This window comes from Aulonocara sp. 'chitande type north' Nkhata Bay, linkage group LG1 (genome assembly GCF_057382095.1).
Source record: "Aulonocara sp. 'chitande type north' Nkhata Bay isolate Kocher_YH1m ecotype deep benthic linkage group LG1, A_spYH_male_GT1.1, whole genome shotgun sequence".
In the NCBI taxonomy this organism is placed as follows: Eukaryota; Metazoa; Chordata; class Actinopteri; order Cichliformes; family Cichlidae; genus Aulonocara; species Aulonocara sp. 'chitande type north' Nkhata Bay.
This window is the reverse complement of record NC_141344.1, coordinates 31,515,094-31,538,345: the sequence shown is the minus strand read 5'-3', so window position 1 is coordinate 31,538,345 and position 23,252 is coordinate 31,515,094. Positions and strand designations below refer to the sequence as shown.

Sequence of the window (23,252 nt, the reverse complement as noted above, 5' to 3'; positions counted from 1 at the left end):
GTGCCTGAAAAGCGAGAAGAAACGAGGCAGTGATGTCGCTGACATCTGAATTAGTCACGTGACCGGTCTCGCTCCGCTCGTCTGCAGGAGATCAATTGAAGTGTATTCCCCAAACTCTGGAGATGCTGGGAGCAGAGAAGTGGGTAGCAACTCCGGGGGAGAGAGAGGAAGAGAGGGGAGGATGGTTGCAGTGTTGAAAAGCACTCGGGTTAAATGTGTGTGTGAGAGAAGAGAAATTTCTGTTTGTTGTCATGGTAACAGGCAGTGTGGTCTGTAGCGAAAACATATCCCTAGCATAGAGGCTTGATCAGGATCCAGCGGCTCCTCGCTAAACAGCTCCCCTCCACCATTTTGAACGTGGGAACGCTGATCGTGTTGCAAATGCTTAATGATCCGTGATGCTCTGAATCATATGAAATGCACAGATCAGCCGAGCCGAAGGGAAACGGGGACAGTTTCATATGTGAAACTCAGCTGTAGTACTATCAGGGTCGATGCAGGCTTCATAAACGGGAGGTGAGTCACTGAATTGTTGAGGGGAGCGTGAGGAAGGCGTTTCCTTTTGTGCTGTGTGGGATTTCAATGCAACCATGCACGAAGGTGAGAGGACAAAAAATGTCAACAACAGTAACATTTACTGAAGGGTTGGTATCGAACTGTGACAAATCCCAAGTGCCTTGAAGAGTTAAGTATGATTATGGTGTTTGGTGGTAACATTTATAAATATTTGTACAAAAATGCCATCACTGGCACTGTAACCTAAAAATATAACATTAAAACTACATACTTTGATTTCAACTCTAGAAATCTTTCTTAGGCCATTCAACAACTGACAGTGAATTTTAAAATATTCTTTAGGACTTTGGCAGTTCTAAGGACTGGCTGCTTGAGACCTGTTGGATCTGGATTCCTTAGAATTCAGACTTCCCCATGATGGATGGCAAACCTCTCCAGGGTGTATCCCACATTGCACCCTGTGACAGCTGCGACAGGCTCCAGCACCCCTGTGAATTCATTGAGCGTCTAAGAAAATGGATTATTATGGAGTATTAAAAATTTGTTAGTGTGTCAAAGCTGTAGACTATGTGCATAAAGGTATTGGGTGTTTTCAGTCTCATTACAACAGGTATATAAAATCCAGCATCCCAGCCATGCAGGCTGCCTTTACAACCTTCTGTGAAAGAATGGGTCAGTCTAAAGAGCTCACTGAATTTGAGCATGGTGCTGTAATTGGACGCCATCATTGCAACCAGTCGTATTCTACCATCAGCTCTAAGTGGTGTTATTGTTAAGGAAGCACAGCTACTCAGCCATGAAGTGGCAGATCATGTAAACATTAAGAACAATGCCACTGAGTGCTGAGGTGCATAGTCTATAAAGGTTGTCAATGCTCTCCTGCCTGCAGGGGTCCAAAACTTCCTGTGACATTAACATCAGCACAAAAACTTCACGCCGGGAGCTTCGTGGAATTGGTTCCATCATACTATTACACACCCATCACTTTTTTTAAGTTTTTCTTTTGCTTTTTAATTCATTTTCAGTCCAATTGTTATACCTGGACTGAATCATTCAATCATAAAAAGGCGACTAACTCAAGGCATAAATCTGTCCTGTGTCTAAGAAAACTTAAAGAAACAAGTTTAAATCTCCAATCTTTTGTTAAACTTTGCTACTAGCAATCTGATATAAACATATCCGTCTTCATTCATTTGAGACAAGATTAGTCCATATAATTTGTACCCAGTTTTAAGTTAGAAGAATGCCAGATATAACAGCCTTTGATTATATTTTTACAGTGTCAAGATGATTTCCATGAGCTATCTGCTGAACTCTTAGAGTATCTCAGCATGGTCTACTGTGTGCCCTCAAAAAAAGAAAGAAAACCAGACAAGTGGAGGATAAAAGAAGTGGTGGGCCTAAAAAAACTATATACAGTGGATGAACAGCATCTGAAACTGGAAATTAAATCCAGGAAAACCTAATACAATAGAAAAACACACAGTGGAAAACTGGGATCACGGATTGGCCTCCCCAGAGCCCAGTCCTTGAAGCAGTGTGGGATCATGTTGACAGAAATTGTAACAAAAGGCAGCCAACATCAAAAGAAGAGCATTGATTGTCCTTCAAGAAGCCCAGAGAACTATTCCTGAACTATTCTATTCTATGAACCATTCCTACTACTTAAAGAAAAGATATGAAAGCTTGTCTAACAGAGTTCAAGCTGTGTTGAAGAATAAAGGTGGTCATACTGAAGCTTGTTAGAACTGTATGAATGTAATCTATGTATACAGGTTTCAGTGAGTAATAGAGCACTGCATGTCATCTATAAATACTGACAGAATAAAGACTATTTTATTCTGTTTTATCATTCCGTCCTTGATAAACTTTACTGAAGTCAAACCCTTCTGTAAAAGGTCATTTTATGTTATTAATGCCAGAGATAAAACTATTTGTCCTTTCATCGTGTTTCAATGGTTTAGATTTATTCTTTGCTGTGAGATTTCAAAATCAAATTGCACAAGATGCACTAATACTTCTTGATCAAGGTATATGAATGCATTTATTTTCCTTGCATGTCTGTTACCCTTAATGTTTTATTTGAGGTTTTTAATAAAACATATATAAATGAATATATAAAATAACATTTTAAAATAAGTGAAGAAAATGATAGGACAGTGGCTGAGTAGAAGCATCATATGAAGGTTCCAGTTTTGAGTACTGGCGTTGCTGACAGTGTAAGATGCAGTGATGATGTTTGTAGATTGAAGAGGTTGAAGAGACCCCAGAGCATTTGATGCTTTTCATACATAAACTTTAGTTGGTCCAGAACTCTGATTCCACACCTGACCTTCACCAGCTCCACTGGCTTCTAGCTAAATACCTTTGTGAACTGCTGCATGTCAACGCACCCACTCGTACTCTCAGGTCTCCATCTTCTCTCCATGTCACCCCCCCCCCCCCCCCCCCCCCTTTCACTACCATGGGGTCTAGAGCCAAACATTCATGCTACTGAGTCTCTCTCCATTTCCAAAACATTTTCATTTCCTGACCGTGTTCCACCGTCACATAAATCCTCTGACTTTACATATTGGAAATTTGTTTTATTGACTTGATGGGCATTTTTGTTTATTCTTATTGTTTTTAACTTTTCTGTAAAAGGGGACGGTGAGTGTTTTGACATGAAAATGAAGTGTTAGTACTTAGTACTTATCGGGGGATCGTGGCAGTTCGTCTCGTAATTGGAAGGTTGCCGGTTCGAGCCCCAGCTCCGACAGTCTCGGTCGTTGTGTCCTTGGGCAAGACACTTCACCCGTTGCCTACTGGTGGTGGTCAGAGGGCCCGGTGACGCCAGTGTCCGGCAGCCTCGCCTCTGTCAGTGCGCCCCAGGGCAGCTGTGGCTACAATGTAGCTCGCCAGTGTGTGAATGTGTGGATGACTGAATGTAGTGTAAAGTGCTTCGGGGTCCATAGGGACTAAGTAAAGCGCTATACACATACAGGCCATTTACCATTTACTGTGTTATTAAAAGAGTTTAAAGATGTCACAGATCAAAATGCCAGTGGCTTCACTGCCATCACAAGTTGAGCTCCACTTTACTCCTGTGAAAGACTTCCTGTGTGCAGTGTATTGAGCATGATAAGTGGATTTAAATGATGGAAGACTTACGAACATAAAAAAAAAAGGTTTGAAGCAGTGGGGAGAAAAAAGGAAAATAACCTGCCAACTGGCAGAAATAGGATTAAATTTAGGTCAGGATGAGGATTAAAGTGCAGGGGTTAAGCATACAGCTTAATGAGTTAATGCTTCCAGTGGAGGTCGTCAGAAGCGTGTACGAAGGAGGCAGACAGAGTTTCAAAAAGCACGAAAGCTGCCTTGTTCAAGTACAAAGATCCTGCGTGAGATCTGGAAATCACCACTTCAGTTTTAGACTTCACTGTGAATGAAACAGACACTGAGAGACTCCTGCACACTCTTTCCACTGAGGTACACCCCGGAAAAACACACTGTCAGTCCTCCTCTCCGTCTCTTTCTCACACACTGAAGAGGAGCGAGAGTGACAGAAGAAAGCAGCATATGGAGAAGTAGCATGTGCCTGCCATTCACCCGAGACTGTAATCTTCTGCGCTGTAACCTCAGCTGTAATCTGACTGAAGTCTGCTTTGATTGTCTCTTGCGTTTGAACGAAAAAGAAAAGCATCTCCCTTCTCCTTCACGAAAACATGGCTAAAATTAGCATGACCTTTTTAAAATCTTGTTTTTCAGACACGGAAATAGAAATCAGATGGCTTGCAGGGGAAACAAAAGCCTTTCTCCCATTCTGAACATCACACAGTCTGCGCCTGGGAGCTCAGGCTTTGCATAAAATGAGCATTGATAAATTTAGCAGCGCTTACGTAACTCACGCTCAGTTTGAATCTTACCGATGAGGCAGAAAAAAAAGGCGCCTGTTTCGTCTCGGCTCCGCTTTGTTAATGAATTTTTGCGATAGAGCCGCAAACGTGCAGCACGGTGCGACGGCGGCTGCGCTTGACGGGGAGCGTGCACGGCGGGGCCACTATGCCACGCCGTGAAGGTGATGTTTGAAATGTTTGTTACTCCTCCCCATCCACCCCTCCACCCTGCAGCCCCCTCACCGCATGAATATCCGCATCCATAAACCCCAGAGAAGCTGTCAGTCTATTTTGGTGTTACCTGCGTTTGATTTTTCACAGAGTAAAAGCTTCTGGCAGAGATTTCCAGCTTCGAAAAAAAGAAAAAAGTAAGGAACTAGAACCTCACTTTTTAATATTTAAAGAATTGCCACCAAAGAATAGTTGTTTTACAAATAGCTCTGACAGTAAAAAGAATAAACCCTGTCAGTTCTGGAGGATGTGTTCTTTTCTCTTCGCTGCGTCTGGAGGCAAGGAATGCTCGGATGCGCTCAAGCACGATGGTAAGAGATACCCATCAAAGTGTGTGTGAGGAGAAGCCACTCTCCTTCACTCTGGATGGACAATCCCGTCTCAATTTGACTTCCATTTAAAACACATGCTGATATTTATTCGAGAAATAGCCGAGGCATTTCAGCTTCAACGCTGGCCCGATTTGGCTTCTGCGTTCGTCGGAGGGCGCAGACGGGGAAATAAAAACAGCACTGTGGCCAAATGAATGTCAATTCGTCTCATCACCAGGAACCAATTACCTCTCTCATAGACTGTTGCCTAGCTGCTTCCCTGCTCCGCTGAAATATCCAGAGGCTCGGAGGGAGAGCATACTGAAGGGGCTGCACACAATCTCTTCCAATTCTCCTCTGGCAAAATGACCATCCAGCCATGCCAAATGTGGATCAGGAGCAAGAGAGATGAGCATAACATAGGCAAAAGGAATTCTGGGTAATACAATGCAAGTGATAAGCCTTTAGATACTCCTGTGTCCATTTTGCTCAACATGATGAGACACTGTGCTGGTTGTAGGCCCAGTGTGCACTAGGTGGAGAGAACAGTGTCTCCGCTGATGAAGCAACACTAACGGAGGAGAGACGCAGCAAAGCGAAGCGAGAAGAGCCTGTTCTTCACGCTGCAAAGGAAACTTTAACAGGAGAATCGCTTAAAGTACACTGAGATAGAAGTTCCATTTTTAGACAGAATAAGAGTTTTGCTTTCTTTAATTCATCCTTAAGACACAGTTCTCAACACAGCTGGTGTTTGTATCCTGACATTGACTCATATTCTGCTTTCTCTTTGAATTGCAGGGATCGACTGACACGCTGGGTAAGTAGCCAACATATACCCTCCATTCTTTAACAGGAATTGTAACGTTTGTTTATGCATTTCAGTGATGGTTTATAGGTGGGATTTGCAATAGGAACATAGCACTTTCAGCACCTGAGACAGATGACCAATGTCGAACTAGCCAGTTACTTTGGAACAGCGGTCCCCAACCTTTTTTGCGCCACGGACCGGTTTATGTCCAACAATATTTCAAGGGCTGGCCTTTAAGGTGTTGCGGATAAATTCAACAAAATAAAACCAGTACCGGTACCAAAAAAAAATAAGATGTATTCATAACACATGGTAAAAAGACCCAGGGAAACTGATAAAAGCAATCAAAACAAAAATACAGATGAAAACCATAAATTTAACACCTGAGCCTCAATTCTCACGACCCGGAGGTTGGGGACCGCTGCTTTAGAATACATCCACTGAAAAGACCCAATGGTCATTTATGCATTTAAAAAACAACGCTAATACCAGCAAAGAAGCTGGTTCTAGCCTCCTGCCTTCAGCAATCATTTGCCTTATGTCCTTATAGAAGTATAGGTTTGAGTGTGGACTGATGTTTGAGCAAAAACAACAATTTCAAGAAAGTAAACTTGGGTTCTGTAAGCAGGAGAGTGATTTTCCGCACTGTGTTTGCTTAATAGCACTTACTGTAATAGGTGGAATTGGAGGATTGCTTTTTTGATGATGATGATGGCCATTTAGTGATGTCACCCACCGAGCTTATAGTGGGTGTTTCAGCCTTTTATCACAGGATCCCCACACTCATATGTATGTGTGTTTGCTTGTGTGATCTAAAAAATCCTTATACCCTCCATTATCTTCTTCCCAAATTGTAGAGGAGTTTGGGAGGAAAGCTCTTCTACATTAGTTAGTATTTAATATTCATAATAAATGTAGTTAATATTAATAATTTTGTGTTCCTTGGAGCTTTTTGCTGCATGTATTTGATTTTTTTTTTTTCCATTTATATCTTATTTTTCATGCCTTGTACTTTTATATCTGGGAATCAATCTGGTGTAAAACCAGTTTTTCTGAAGGGAGTAAATGAAGAAACTGGTGGAGAAAGAAAAGTTTTGTCTTTGATTTAAACAGGAAAATAAAATGTCCCGTTTAATTAACTTTTAATAAAAAGAACATGATGCTTCCTTCTCGCGATTTAAACTCTGACGTCAGCTGAAGTGATTAGGAGGATAAATGGTAAAAGACAGCTGGTGCACCTGTGGCTAACCATACAGCAACCTGGGGCAGATGTTCTGTCGTTAACACAAATTGCATTATTAATACACTTGCAGTCCTGCGCTGATGTGGGAGCCATTCCTACTTTCATCTTCTCAACGAAATGTGAAGGACAAGGTATGTGAGAGACAGCCAGATGGGAAGCAAGGTCCCTGAAGCCCACTTTACTAATTAACGTTTAATGATATGTGATGTAAAAACCTTCTCCCTGAGATATCTTTCACCACATGGTTGGGTACACGAGACTCATGACCTCTGACTTCCACAGATGCACTTTCGGACACAATGTTGCCTTTTGATTTATTTACTCATGTAGACACTAGAATGAATGAAAATGTGAAAATGAAAACCATCAGTTTCACATTGTGAATCCACAGTTAGTGTCCTATCTTCACTAGCTGAAATCCAGTCCAACTATCTTCAAGTGGTAACAATGATCTTACTACAGTAAAATATTTACAGGCCTTTACTCTAAATGCATTGCAACTACCAGGATAACTCATAAACATCAGCTATCCGGTTTTTAATTGATGACGTATGAACTCTGTTTCCGGGTCCAACTTCTCTGCGTTTATTAAAGCTGTTGCATTTTTGACATGTTTTAATGCTTTGTATTTTGTTCTGTTTAATCTGAACAAGCCCCTAAAACAAGGTGGTGATCACTACCTTTTTGATGTGTTTTTTTTATCACCACTAATCATTTTAAAGCTCAGTTTTTAAAACCTTACGATGTAACTACAGCCCAGCCCATGCAGCAGTATATTAATGACTAGCCTCTATTGCGAATCGATTATCTCAGTTGTTTTCCCGACTGAAGTTTGGTCCTTTTACAGCATCCTGCCATGTGACTGTATTTGTCCCTAACAATCGGGAAACCACACGTTAGCTTTCATCAAGTGGAAAAAAGTTAACGTTCATCCTCCAGCTTCACTGTGCTAATGTGTTTATATTATGCTAGCTGTGTAGCTAGCCACTACGTAGCACATCATTATATACCAGCTAGCCCAACTTTAGTAACCCCACAAACGTCACTGCTGCTTAGTTTCCTGTCTAAAATCTCTCAGTCAGAACATGGTATATTAAGTTTAGGTGGAAACTAGCGAGCTAACCTCCTGCTAACTTTAACTCAGTTAAATTTCATAAATTCTGTTTTCATGGATGCCTGGATGTTCAACTTATTAAAGATGAAAGAATTTAGACCGTTTTTAACTCTCAGTGATGCCACTGTGTTCGTTTGACTTTGGGAGCTGAAGCAGAGTTTGGAACCAGAAACAGCTAATGACATCAGACTTAAAGACCGGATAGTATTTAGCATCATGCAAAGTGCTTAACTATTAACATTCATCTATTAATTGTAAAGAAAACTCTGTTTCATAAAGGAACAATACAGCTCACTCAAAAAATCTTAGCAAAGACACAAAGACAAACAGAAGTTATGGCTAAGTGACTCGATAAAGTACCTAACAGAAGTATGTGATTACACCCCTTTATGGACATCACGTTTTTCAGACGATTTAATATTGTATTACCTTTAATAAGTTCACAAATAGAGGTTTTCCTTTTATGAACAAGAAAAAACCCTAACTATTTTAGGAAGACCCCAAAAAAGAAAATACACCTGTGATCGATGTCCCAATTTTGAAAACCTTTGATTACTGAAATATAACTGCGTGCATCTGTGGATATAAAACGGCCTGAATGCAGCAAAACTGCTATAAAATGAATTTTAAACTTTGAATAAAAGAACTGCGTATAATCTGGCTGCAAATAGGAGAAAATATCAAAAGAATTGTGGGAAAAAAGCAGGTTTTAAGAGTTCATAAAGATGGAATTGGATACGGGAAGATCACGGAACTGCTAAAAGTCTGCGAAAACAGAGTTGCAGCAGTGATCAGGAGGTATAGAGCATGCCATAGCGCCTATTAATCAGAGCTGCAGTGTCTGTCCTCAAATGGACAAGGGCTTCAGACTTGGCACAGGGGTTATCGTGATGATCTGAGTTTCTGTGACAGTTCAGACACTGTGAAGGGCGTTGTATAAAATTAAACCGTTAATTGCTCTTCGGGACAAAAATGCAGGAATAAACTTTGCTGGAGATGAAAAGAAGCCTGATAAATATGGAGAGAAAATTGTATGGAGAGATGAGACTGAGATAAACGGTTTTGGACAATGACACATTTCTTGTAGTTTTCCCTCTTTACACCACCACGGTGGCTTTAAATCAAACAATCCAGATGTGATTGAAGTGAAAACCTTTCAAATTTAATTCAAGAGATTTTCCAAAAATGTTACATGAACTCTTTAAAAATCACATTTTTATGCATCTGAGAAGTTAAAACAAAATGAGATAACTGACTGATAGACAGTTTCATGTTCAGGTGAGGCCTGTTCTGTTATTCCATCTTTAGTTAAGACAATAAAAGAATTGCAGTTTCTTTTTAACATTGCAAACTCACTGGAGCTGTCCAGAGGTCCAAAGAGATGTTAATGAAGGAAGCCATCAATAGGTTTAAAACCAAAATAAAACTATCATTGCAAAGGTAAATACTTCAAGAGTGGCCAAAACAATAATGTGGTTCATTCTTAAGAAGAATTAATTTACTGGACAGCAAAGCAACGTCAAAAGGACTGAAAGAGCAGTGAAGACAACTAAAGCTGATGATCACAGAGTTCTTTTCTGGATTAATAAAACCATTTCACTACATCTAACCAAGCCAAGAGCAGTCTCAAAGAGGTAGGCCATCATTGTTCAGGTCAACAATCATGTGGTGCCTTCCTGAAAGGAAATACAGAGGTTTGAAAATAAGGTAGAAACCACTGGCTACACTCAAGAAGACAACGGTGAACATGCCTAGTACTGGAATACAAACAAAAAACATGTTTGGGTGGATAAAACAAGAATAAATGTACCAGACTGATTGGTAGAGAAAGAGAGAAACGGTGTACCACATTGTCTGTCAAACAGTGGAGGTAATGTTATGGCACAGACATATATAGAAGCAGCAGGATGAATTTTGAAGTATACAGGGCTATACTCTCTGCTCAGATTCAGCCAAACACTGAAGAAACTGATTGGACAGAGAAAATTACCCAAAGCAAACAGCAAAAGCAAACCAAGAGTTTCTCAAGGAAAAAAGAAATGGGATACTTTTCAACCTGACAGAGGATGCTTTTCAAGTACTGAAAGCAGGGAGACGAGCAAGTAAGTAACAACTGACCTAACAAAGCATCTCAAGGGAGGAAACGCAGCATCTGGTGATGTCCATGGCTTCTAGACTTCAGGAAATCACTGTCTGCGAAGGATCTAAATATTATAAACAAACCTTATATTTAAATTTGTGCTAGTTTGTCCAATTACATCTGAAAACAGGTTTCTGTAAATAAAGTTTTATAATCAATATCATAATTGATGATTCAGGCCTGTATATGGGTGCTTGTGGATACGCCAACATATCAACTGCCAAACCCCAAGTCTCCTGGTTTGGCAGAGGAGGAAAATTTCTAAATCATAACATTTTCAAGCAGGCTGCTAAATCGACCAAGAATTTCTAAGGAAAAATAAAAAACCATGACATGGCCAGAGGCAAACTTGACTTGAAACCAGCAGAACACTTATGGGGTGTTTTGAAGAGAAAGGAACAAAAACACAATATCTCCTGCCAAGTAAATTATCTCAGAAGATTGAGAAAAACTTGTGTAACAGTGCTATCCTCTGCCCTGAGGAGGAACTGTAACTGAAAATAAAGGCAGACAAACAAAAAATTAACAAAATAAAAGATTGTGTTGCATTGTGTTTGTTTTGTGAAGCAGTTACAGGGACAATGGAGGGCACAAGGTTGCAAAGGACTCAGTAGTGCAGCAAATGATCTCTTCTGTATAGGAAGTGGTAGAGCTGGGGGATAAAGGGAAAATAGCCAAGCCCTTGATAACAAGTCAAATGTACAAATCCTCATATATCAAAAGCTAAAGACAAAGAATTTTAAAATAACTTGTAAGGTCACGTATACATTCGAGGGAGTTTTGCCATCTTCCGCAGTAACCTCTACGGTGGCCCTGAGAGGCCAAACGGACTGAAAACACTAGCAATAAGAAAAACGCTGCAAAAGCACACAAAACACAACGGAAATAGGAAAAAACAGAAGGGAAGTGTTTTTGAGGAGACAATAACCCGACGGACCAGTTGCAGGAACCAAAATATGCTAAGAATTGCGCTGGGAGACACTTAAAAGAAGTGGAGGATCTATCGGTTTTGTGAGGAAACAAAAGATGAGAGGTAAGTGTGTTAGCCTAACTATTAGCCTAAAAATCCGTCATCAGTATTATATGAATCATGATAAAACACGCCTACAGTGTTTTGGGTTCCTGCAACTGGTCCGTCAGGTTATTGTCTCCCCAGAAACACCTAGTGCTTTTGGAAATCTGTTTTTTTTTCTGTTTTCGTATTTCCGTTGTGTTTTGTGTGCTTCTCCAGCGTTTTTCTTATTGCTGGTGTTTTCTTAAGTTGCAGTCCATTTGGCCTCTTAGGGCCACCGTAAACCCCACTGATCCAAACCCCAGTAAATTTGTAGGAATATACTTATTGGGGTGAATAATTCATTATGTATTTACCCATTTATTAATCTAAAAATGCAAATACTGACTTCATGAGTTCTTTCTAGAAACCCTGTGTGAGTATGGACACCCTCAATGCTGTCAAACACACATCGATAGTAATTATTTTTTGTACCTGTGTGTACTTTTTTATTCTTTGCTTTACGATGACTTTCAATAACATCCTGGTCCAAAGTTAGAGGTAGTGAAATTTTAATGTTTATAAATGATCGACTGTGTTGTGAATTATTAAAGCAGAAGGTGCTGCTCGGGGGAGATGAGAGGGTGACGGGGAAACGTATGAATGCTGAGTGGTTTCCCTGCAAGATAAGAAGGAAAAAAAATGAGAATATTTGGATATAATATCCCCCTTAACTGAACGCTCAACCACAATGACATTGTTAAAGAACAAGTAATACAAAGCATCTTTCAGCTTAGCCCCAGAAAAAAATTAAACTCTAACCTGTGACCCTAGATGTGATTAATACAAATTATTAATACCAGCATTAGCCTCAACAATCCTTCATCAGTCACACTTTAATCCCAAAGTGTATTAAACATGTGAACAACAGGTTCTCCTTAAAAGCCCTGCCAGAAATGCACAATTCTCCACTGGTCACATGTTAGTCTGACCACCAGAGAATAAATCTGGCTGAAACAAACTCTTTTCTTGTGATGCTTTCTTCCCCATGGTGTCCAAGTCTACCAGCTCAGGAGCTGTGAAGGGCCAGACAGCAACTCCTGGAAACTCCAGCCCATGTGTAAGTGATAAAAATAAACCCCCGTGGTCGATGATGGCTCGGTTCTTCAGGAACACTAGGTCACACAAGTTATTGTGGCTATATTTACTAAACTGAACCCCTCTTTCAAGTGTACTGGTGGTCATTTTAGAAATAAGTTCTCCCTTAATAAGATCTGAAGGCTTACAGAAGTCTTTGATGTGTGTCATGAGGCCACTGATTGACAGCTGTGATTGGCAGCTGGCGCGTCTGCTGCTCTCTCCGGCTCTTGAACTCGCCCTGTCTCCGACTTCTGCAGCTTCTGTTCCCCCTCATTTAGACAGTACGCGGTTAAACACAGAGAAAGAAAGAGACAGAGGGGGAGAGGTTCTGAAACAAAGAAAGCAGGAGACAGGCAAAAAGCAGAGAGCGGTAGCTGGCGCATGCTGTACGCCTACAGCGATCGTGTCCCTCCCCGTCTAGACTTAACCAAACACCGATACATAGGTCCCTGCTGGCTGGAAGCTTTAAATGATGCACGTAAACAAATGCAGGCATTCACAGGTTCTTTGGCAATGCTCTTGTTGCACAGTCAAAGTCTTATCATCTCTTTCTTTCATTTTCTATCAGTTCTCTCTAAATCTAAAACTATGTTTCTCCCATGAGTCCATCAAAATTATTGAACATGTTTTTTAACTCTGCAGTAGTTTAGCATGTCTTTTTACATGCATATTTTTTTATTTGCTCTTGTATTGTTTCCTTTTCCCCTGCTGAAGCCCATTTTGTTGCGGCTGCAGTGACAGAATTTCCCTACTGGGATCAATAAAGCTGCATTTCATCTCATCTTTTATGAATCTGAGCACAGGGGAAAAACCATCAGCAACACAGACGACACAGTGATAGCAAAGTGGAGAACAGGGAGGTGGCCAGGAGAACCACTGCTACCTCATTTCCTGGACTCATCTGTGACTAATTTGCATTTCCAAATATTTTTTCTGTAAAAGCTGCGATGCTCAGCGGTTTGAGGTACTTCAGGGTATCGGACAAAACATGCAGAGGAAAACTGTCTGGCTAAAGTATCAAAAAAGGACAAAGTAAAGCAGAATCAACATTACACACTTTAAAGGGTTAAATGACTTTGCAGCCTAATAATTTGTTTTTTTTCTTCAGGTGTTATGAAAAGCATTTTAATTAACAGTTTAATTGTCCAGCACGCACTCAGCCAACTAACTGGTAGTGAGCAAACCCGCAGTGTGTTCTTGTTAGCGAAACAAACTTGCTGTATTTTAACATCCAACTCTAACCAACCATAAACAATGTGCCCCTAAGCGTATAATATGCAGACTTCTAATAGACAATGCCCAAAACGGGGTTTGTTATAGCAGCTGCTCTAAATGTAGTGAGTTCTTCTTTAATTTAACATTAAATAGTATCCAAAATGTTTTAATTTATGTCGCTCAGTCTTGTGATTTTTGTCAGCTGACAGTTTATTTCATCAAGGATAAGCAGAATTTAGCAAAGGCCAGTGAGATTAAACACTAATCAAGGATTGCCAACCAAAATAAGTTGGCACACTACAAAAGTCTTTAGAAGCGAGCTTCCAGCTGCCTTCTGTTCACCGCTATTGATCATCAGAGGAGACAGACTGGCAGGATGTAGCAGTGGTGTGCTGGTCCAGATCCCAAGACTGGCTCTGCAGAAGAATTAATGTCTGTACTGCTCTATGCAGGGACCATCTAATGAGTTCTGGACCCATGTACTGTATAATGCTTTGCTTTGTTGTTTTCTCACATGGAGGGGTGACTGCTGACAATTAAGTTCCTGGCATTTCATCAGAGAGTTGTATAAAAATCACTGTGAGCATTATACATGGTGTGTTTAAAAGGAATGGAATAATTCAATCCATTACAAGACTTTCTTAGAAAAACTAAAAATTGTATTATTACAAGACAGTGAGTAATCTTAATGATAGTAAATGAATATATGAATAGTAAATAGGCCAAGCATAATATAATAGAGGGTAATGCATTGTCAGCACTGTTTACATTCTACCCAAAGTAGACTAAAGTAGACGAAGTAGACTAAACTACAGTGTGTACAATGTCACCTCTAGATCTCAGTAATTTGTAGATTGAGTAAACTAAATTCTATTTTTTTTTATCCTCCCAATTCAAGGCAAGAAAGATCAAAGACATACATTCAGACTGTAATCTAGTCGTGGTCGGCTATTGTGTTTCTGCAAAAAGCGATTTTGAACACACTGTATTTTAACATATCTGAATTATATCAACACTTAGCGATAAATCAAGACTAAAAAACGGATGTGTCAACCAAATATTTTGCAATGTTTTACGTTCTTACTCCGATTCACCTCAAAAACCTTGCTGTTCATCTGTAGTGAATCCACTGACTGTAGCAAACTGGCTCCCAACTGGATCAGCCCTAGAGTCTTTGGCTATCTGAGGGTGTCAGTAGCTACTGTTCACCTCAGCTGTCATTGTGCATCCACGTCTAATTACTCTGGACGAAGCTTCAAAACTCTGTGAAGGGAGTCTGATATGAGCAGTGTTGGGCAAGTTACTTTGAAAAAGTAATTAATTATAGTTACTAGTTACTTCTTCAAAAAAATAACTGAGTTAGTAACTGAGTTACAATATTCCAAAAGTACTTAATTACTTGAAAAGTAACTATTGCGTTACTTAAAAAAAAAACATTTAACCCTCTGGGGTCCAGGGTATAATTGGCCATTTTTAACTACTTTTGATTTTCCCTCCACATTTTCCCTTTAAAAACTATTTACTTTGCCTTGTTTGGTATCATCCTTTTCAGCACAACCTCACGTGTCTGAATTTACAGTCATGTTTTCATTTAGACATACTGTATTAACACAATTGATCTAAAATCAGACAAAAAACATAAAATCAGAGTAGAAAAAGTTATATTTTTTACTGTAACAACCACAAACATGTTTAATGAATCATTTTTCATAACTTTAAATGCAAATATAAATTGTCAATTTTAAAATCCTATGCACAAGTTTTGCAAACAACAAAGTTATTTGCATCCATTTACCATTTATTTTTTTTTTATTCATATTTTTATTAAGGTTTCAAAAGCAGGCATTCACAATATGTACATCATGTAAGCATTCTTCATACTTAGGTTATCTGCCTTAGATACTGAAATAGTATTTTAATTTACAACCAAGTCATAAGGGAAGAATACTTACAACAATAGAAGTAATTGAAACCATCACATAATCCGAAAATCAAAAAACAAAACTAACAAACCTAAAAAAAGAAAAAAAAAAACAAACAAAAAACAAACAAAACAAAACAAAACAAACAAAAAAAAAAACACGGATGTGTTGGTATGGGGTGATCCTATAAATATATATACATACATCATAATTATTGGTTTGTAATAGTAAAATCTGGCCTATGAGACGTGATATATTTGACCCAGTTTTCCCAATATGATGTAAATTTCTCCAGCTTGTGGTTAACAGAAGCTGTTATCTTTTCCATTTACCATTTAAAACTATTTACAGAACAATCAGCTGTTCGGCATTCAATAAGATGCCACACAAATATTTGTGCCACTCCAAAAAAATAATTTCTGTCCACTATAAAGGAGAACATCACAGCCTGATACCTGCAGGTCTGACAGCAGCAGGTGTATCACTCCTGTTTCTACCTGGAGACAGCAGTCGCCTCATTGTTCTGACACACAACACAAAACTATCCACAACACTACACACTAATTAAACTAAAACTTCCCCTGTTTTTTTTTTGGGGGGGGGGGGGTCATAAGCAGAGCGCTCGCTAGCGCTGTCCTTAGACTGTAAATGTGACGAAACTATTGAGGAAAAAACGCTGCGTATATATTGTTTATCATGACTCTGGTTTTAGGTGGCCTATCAACACAATTTAAAAACTGGCATATATCACCTTGTTGCTTTGTCTTTAAGTGGTCATGTGATTAGCTTACCACGACTACTTTATTCTTCCTCAGTCAAACAGCAGCACTCATGCGCCCCCTTAGCTCCAGGTGTTGTGCTTAGACCAGACCTTCCCAAAGTGTGGGGCCCGCCCCCTAGGGGGGCGCAGAGCCATGACAAGGGGGGCCATGACAAGGGGGGAAAAAAAACAAAAGGCTTGGACACTGCTAGCATGGGGCGCCTACAGAAACGCAAAGCAGGAGATGAAGCATCGCTGAAAATATGACTAGAAAATATGGTGAAGCATATCTTCCCTTTGGCTTCACCTGCACAAGTGCCGAGGTAGGTCTCCCCTGGAGAATTGCTTTTCCCTTCGTTGGGAGCAGCGCTGGGCTGTTTAAATCACAGACAAACAGTATTCCACATTTGTGATTTTTAGTTCACAATCACTTCTTGTAATGACTAACTACTCCTGACATTTTGGAGATATACATTCTATACTATAATTTATACAGTAAAGTTACAGCGAGATACAAAAAATGTCAGGCTCATCCTGCCACGATTTGTTCCCCCGGTTTTAATCACAGACAAACAGTATCCCACAGTTGTTTATGTTTTTAAACTTATTTTGCACAGAGAGGCATTTTTTGAAAAATGTATTGATATCGATGTTGAATATTATTACACATGAAAAAAAACAACTACATGTAAAATAATCACATCGTGAGGCCTCTGCCTTTGTAAATAGAGGGACAGTAACTGCGATTGTATGTAAGCGTGTAAAACCTGCAGACGGAGTAACGGACCGCGTTTTTTGTTAGTAACTGTAAGGGCGTTGTAACAACAGGAATAGTAATTAGTTAGGTTCCTCGTTACTGAAAAAAGTAACGCCGTTAGTAACGCTGTTACTTGTAATGCCGTTATTCCCATCACTGGATATGAGTGAGTTAGAGAAACTCACATCTAACCATTGACAGCCATACTAAGGTGTGCTACTGAGGATATGCCTGAAATGTTCTGTTGGTAAGCACTTCTGTGTTTGTACAAAAGGTTAGCTGCAGTTAGCTGGTGTTAGTGAAACCTTCTATGAAGTGGATCTAAGATCAATGACTGTCACTAACTGAATAAACGTTCATATGAGAATGTAATCAAACTTTTTTCACAGTGAAAGTGTGATTGTTATGACACTGAAAGCTAGCTTTAGCTGGCATAAGCTGGCGTTATATTAGCTTATTGTTGTTGTTTAGCCGGCTTCCTGTTAGCTGTCTGGAAGGTTGCTTGTCTAATCTCTTAATTATAATAATTAAGTGTGACAATAAATGAGCATTTTTATGCACGTTTTCGTGACTTAGAGCACTGACTTCGGTTCAAGACTTGAGGCTTAGCCTGAATGTCCAATTACTGTATTCCTGTAATGTAGTGGTTTCCACACACCAGGACCTGCTTTTAAAGATTTTTAATGGGTTAATTCTGAGTTTATGAGAATTGTTGGAAGACGTAAGACGTAAGCACTCGACTTTATTTGGCTCTCTCTGGACCTGGATTGATCAGTGTAGTAGACCTTAAATGCACCCGTTGGCTCAAATAGTTTGTTTTTTCCTGTGCTTGTATTGATAAGCCATCCCAGCCACTCACTTAATGACCACAGAAGTAGTTCAGAAATGTTAGTCTTCGAGCCATTTCACACCGACAGTAAAAGAGCAGTGTAATCAATTAAATCAATGCTGTCTAAGAAGAGAAGAGCTTCTGCAACGTCATTAGATGCCATTATCAAAATTTAAAGTCCAGAGGACTGTGTCCTGCAGGGTTTCTTCAAAAGTCTATACTATTTGAAGCAATGAGCACACCGAAACAGTGGCTTAAATGGTCCGCTATAAAGTAGGCTAGAGATAAATAGAAGAAAAAAAACACAATTTTTCTTCGCACATGGACTAAGTGAGCCTAGCACCCACTGCAACTCCCTACTTGCAGAGGACCGCAGCATAAACATCATTAAAAAAATTAAGTGAAAATTATTCATCTTTTTAAATATACATGGTGTACTGTTATCGCTACGTGTTGGATACACTGTGTATGTTAACGCAGGTCAACAGCAAGCCAAACTCAATTTTCATGAGCCAGGAAACTGAGCGTCTTGCTCCTTTATTACAGTCTTCTCGACGGCTTACAATCTTTTACAACTGTAGCTTGAATAGCTCGATGAAAGTGCTGAGTGAAAAGCCATTGCTTTCGATGGTGTATATAAAGATTCAGGCCACAGGAGATGAAGTTTAAACACAGATAGGCAGGTTTTCTGTACAATGCTTTTCCCAACTGACTGCAGCGTCTGCTTCCCACAATGCATTGCGAACACAGATTACTCCTTCAAAATAAGATACAGAAAAACTAATGCTGACTGTATAGAACATATTTTTAACTAAATGACTCTCTTTTTTAACATAAATTACCACAGATGAAATATGACATTTTATCACTAAATTATTATGAACCATTTTTTTTAATCTTTTACTTGGGACAGAACACTCCCCGCCTGGCATTACTGATGCCACTACTACTTTTTATCAGTCACTTCCTTTTCTTTTTTTTTTTTTTCTTTTTTTTTTTAAATGACATCAGAAACAGCAGTATGCGACATTACGTGATGGCAGAGCTTCAGTTCATCCTTTGTCATTTTTTTTTTTTTTTTTTAAATAAATAGGACAGGGGGAATGAATGAGAGAGAGAGGGGGAGAGAAAGAAAGAAAACCAAAGAGGAGAAGAGACGGTGAGAAGGGGGGGGAAGAGAGAGAGAAAAAAAAAGAACTCCTGGGTCACCTGTATGGAGAAAAAAAAAAAAAAAAAAAAAAAACAACAAACAAAAAAAAAAAACAGAGGAGACAGCAAACAACAAAGAGCAACATAATAATAGAGAAAACAAAGCACCATCACAATAAACTAGCTAGTCATAGATATCAATATTTACTAAATAATAAACGATATTGTGCAGCACGCAAGATAGACAGCGCACAGTGTGCTTTGAGGCAGCAGCCAAGAAAGCTTTAGTCCGTGTCTGTGAATACCCATGTGTGCATACCTGTGTGGATCAGCATGCTTGCATTCCAAAGGTTTCTCCATGTAATGATCTGCTAGGGAGTGTGGGGGGGCCACAGCCCCGTCCTCCAGGGTGTGAAGCGGGTATGGAGGAGATCAAAACTCCAGACATCCAGAGGCCCCCAGAACACAAGAGACCATGGAAGACCAACAGAGGGGCAGCCGCGCCACTGTCCCAGTAAGAGCTGAGGAGAGTCCCAGATGAGGGCTCGCCCAGCAGCCGCGGAGCAGAAGTCAGGGGGAGTTGCAGTGACGCGCCCGTGAGCTCCGCCGGCCCCCAGCTGCGCCTGAGTGACCGAGCCCTAGGCCGAGAGGCCGGGGGCACCCCACCTCCGAAGGGGCCCGAGCGAGCCCCAGGCCCCAGGCCCCGACAAGCGGCCGCCAAGGAGTGAGCCGGTGTGTACCCGGACGCCCACCCCCAGACACAAAGAACCACCAACACACCGACACCTGAGGGAGTCCGCCACCGGCAGGGGAAGTGGTGGTGGGTGGAGATAGGCCTCCAAACCTTGGAGGGCCTGAGGTGTCCCCAGAGAGGTGGCGTCTGATACCCAACCTGACATATAGACACAGACATACAGGCACACACAGACACAAACATCCATTCCCACCCTCATGCTCTCATATGCACTCACTCCACACTCAACCAACGTGGAGACAGACATAAAGAGACGCTGTACACACAATCACACTCCCCAAGCGTACTCTACAAACCGGGTCTAGGTACCCTTGCCCCTGGAGGGGGGAATTGCACCCAGACCCAGGTGGTGTTACCCTTTTCCCTGCGGTGGGGAGAGGCAGACCACCCCGACTCCACAGCAGCAGGGAGGCCCCACACCCCAGACCGCAGTCGGACGGCCAACTCCTCCTACTAGCCCTCCCGCTCCAGCAGGCCGCAGAGAATGGGGGTGGGAGAAGACTCCAAACCTCCCTCCACCCGCTCATTGTAGTGTTGATGCATATGTGTTCTAAGGTGCAATTAAAACCCAGGAGGGCATGGAGCTACCTGCCAAGGAGCAGCAGGTAAGCGCATAGTCCCTCCTGCTAACCCTCAATGACTAAGTGTATTTAAAATTGAGAGGTGGGCAACGACGTCAGGGGTGAGGTATACACCCTGATGGTGATTTGGACTCCGTGATTGTGCCCACCCCCAAGATCCTATATGTATGTGTAATGAGAGTGTGAATAATGTGAATGTCTAAGTTGTGGGATAAAATTGAGGCAGAGGCAGCCAGAAGGGGACAGGGGGGGGGGGTAGCCTCCTCTGCACCCTGGTGACATACCCCCACTCCAAGGCCCTGCATGTGTGGGTGGTTGTGGAGGAGCGGGAAGAGGGAGGCAGCTGGAGATGGGGAGGGAAGGAAGGGAGGGGCAGGTAACCCCTCCCTGGGGCCAGCTCCCCCGCTGACCCCAGTAGGCACTCCCACCCTCCGCGACCCGCCAGGGAAGGGGGGCCCAGGCACTTCCTTTTCTAAGAGCACAACAACATCCGAAATGGGACGCAGGTAAGTCTTTGAGACTCCCTGGGAAGATGTCCTCACTTCGACCTTTCTGACCTTCCCATCACTGCTTGGAAAGGTGGCTGTGATGATAGCCATTGTCCATTCGTTTCTGGGTGCTTGATTTTGTTTCAACAACACAATGTCGCCTGACTGAAGATTGCGGTGTGTTCCATGCCACTTGCGCCTTGATTGGAGGGTGTTGAGATATTCGTTTCTCCAGCGACTCCAGAAACCATTGGCGAGTGCTTGCACTTGTTTCCATTGGTTCTTGAGCAAGTCTTTTCCACAAAAGTCTCCTGGTGGAGAAGGAACGCCCTGCTTTTGGGTCAGTATCATTGCAGGACAGAGTATGAATGGTGAGGAAGGGTCAGTCGAAATAGGGACCAAGGGCCTTGCATTGATTATAGACGATACCTCAGCCATTAGGGTACAAAGCACCTCATGTGTGAGACGGGTGTGTTTGTTCTGCAAGAGCATAGAATCCAATATTCGGCGAGTTACCCCAATCATCCTTTCCCAGACGCCCCCCATGTGAGAAGCATGTGGGGGGTTGAACTCCCATGTGCAACCGTTGGCATGAAGATGGTTGACAATGTCGGGAGGGTTCTTGTTTGGTTGTGCCATGCCAAGCTCCACGCTTGCTGCGATGAAGTTGGTGCCCCTGTCTGACCGCATTTGTTTGGCTGGGCCTCTTATTGCAAAGAATCTGCGTATTGCATTTATGCAGCTGCAAGTGTCCATAGATTCAATGACTTCGATGTGTACACCTCTTGTAGTCATACACGTAAAAAGTATCGCCCACCTCTTACTTTGTGCTGCGCCACCTCGTGTGCGTCGAGTAACCACTGACCATGGGCCAAACACGTCCAACCCAACATACGAAAATGGAGGGCATGTTTCAAGTCTTTCAGGCGGGAGATCTGCCATTTTTTGAGTCTCTAGTTTCCCCCTGAGTTTCTTGCATGTTACGCAACGGTGGATAATGGATGAGACCAGTCTTTTGCAGCCTACAATCCACAGTCCAGCTTGCCTAACTGCACTCTCTGTGAACTGCCTTCCTTGATGCACAACCTTAGCATGATAGTGCAGGACAAGCAACTTTGACACATGATGCTTGCTTGGCAGAATTTTTGGATTCTTTAACGATGGGTCCAATGAAGCATGTTTGAGGCGACCTCCAACTTTGATGAGGTCTTCACCCATGAATGGGTCGAGGGCTACAATGGGGCTAGAGGCGTGGATGGTTTGATTGGCTTGTAGAGCAGCGTACTCATCAGGAAAAGCGTCCCTTTGAACAGACTGGAGAATGAGGTTACTGGCCGCATCCATCTCCTCTGGAGTGCGTGGTTCTCTGCATTTATGCCAGCCCCTGCATGAATGATTTGACGAGTTGCTTGATGAGTGAGAACGAGCTTGGTGAATTAAGAAAGCAATGGCACGTACCAGTGAGGTCCAGCTTGAAAAGCGTTGGAAGCGTTCTGGTGTGAATCCGCTCTTCTGAATCTGAGTAACAAAGGTACTAACTTGTCGGATTTCAGCATCCACTTCAGGTTCAATCAGCTCAAACGATTCATTCGTCTCTGGTTCATGTAGTTTGTAAAGGAAGTCTGATCCCTTAAACCACATAGTGTCCATGAGCTGCAATGCAGGTACTGACCTGGTTGCTAGATCAGCTGGGTTTTGCTCTGATGTAACATAATGCCACTGTTCAGGGGATGTGGACTGGCGTATACGATGAACTCGATTATGTACGTAGACATAAAAGCACTTTGAATCGTTGCAAATGTACCCAAGAACCACCCTGCTGTCACAGTAGAATTTTACAGTGTTTGGTTTATGATCAAGTTCATCCAGAATGAGCTCCGCCATCTCCACCGCTAGAACTGCTCCACAAAGCTCAAGACGAGGTATTGTCGGTTCTGGTTGGGGTGAAAGTTTTGCTTTGCCAAGCACAAATCCGACTTCACATTGTCCCTCTGCATTGACTGTTTTCAAATATGCTACTGCTGCAATAGCCCAGCTTGAGGCATCACTGAAGACACACAGTTCAGTGTAAGTGGACATGGAAAGGGAGGCTGGTACATAGCAGCGCGGCACTCTTAGGCGGCTCAAATCTTGGAGGGACATTTTCCACGTTTCCCATGCGTCCATCTCCTCTTGGGGGAGAGAAGCATCCCAATCTTGGACTCCATTTGACATTTTGCGTAACAAGAGTCTGCCTTTGATTGTCACTGGCGATGCTAGTCCCAAGGGGTCGAAGATGCTATTAATCACTGAGAGAACCCCACGGCGGGTATAGGGTTTGTCATTGACGGCTACCTTGAAGGTAAATGAATCAGTGTTAATGTCCCAGCACATTCCTAGACTTCTCTGGGCCGGTAATGGGCCGGTAATGGGCTCTCTCCTAAACCGA

At 41.7% G+C, this 23,252-nt stretch overlaps 1 protein-coding gene across 1 annotated transcript in view; it reads left to right on the top strand.

Annotated features, from left to right (window-relative positions):
* The window catches only part of kcna4 (potassium voltage-gated channel, shaker-related subfamily, member 4), a 145,696-nt gene that overhangs the window by 63,587 nt on the left and 58,857 nt on the right, over positions 1-23,252 (top strand). The window contains exon 3 of the mRNA XM_086293680.1: positions 5,732-5,750. The gene's annotated coding sequence lies outside the window, so the exon portion shown is untranslated. The remainder of the gene's footprint in view (positions 1-5,731; positions 5,751-23,252) is intronic.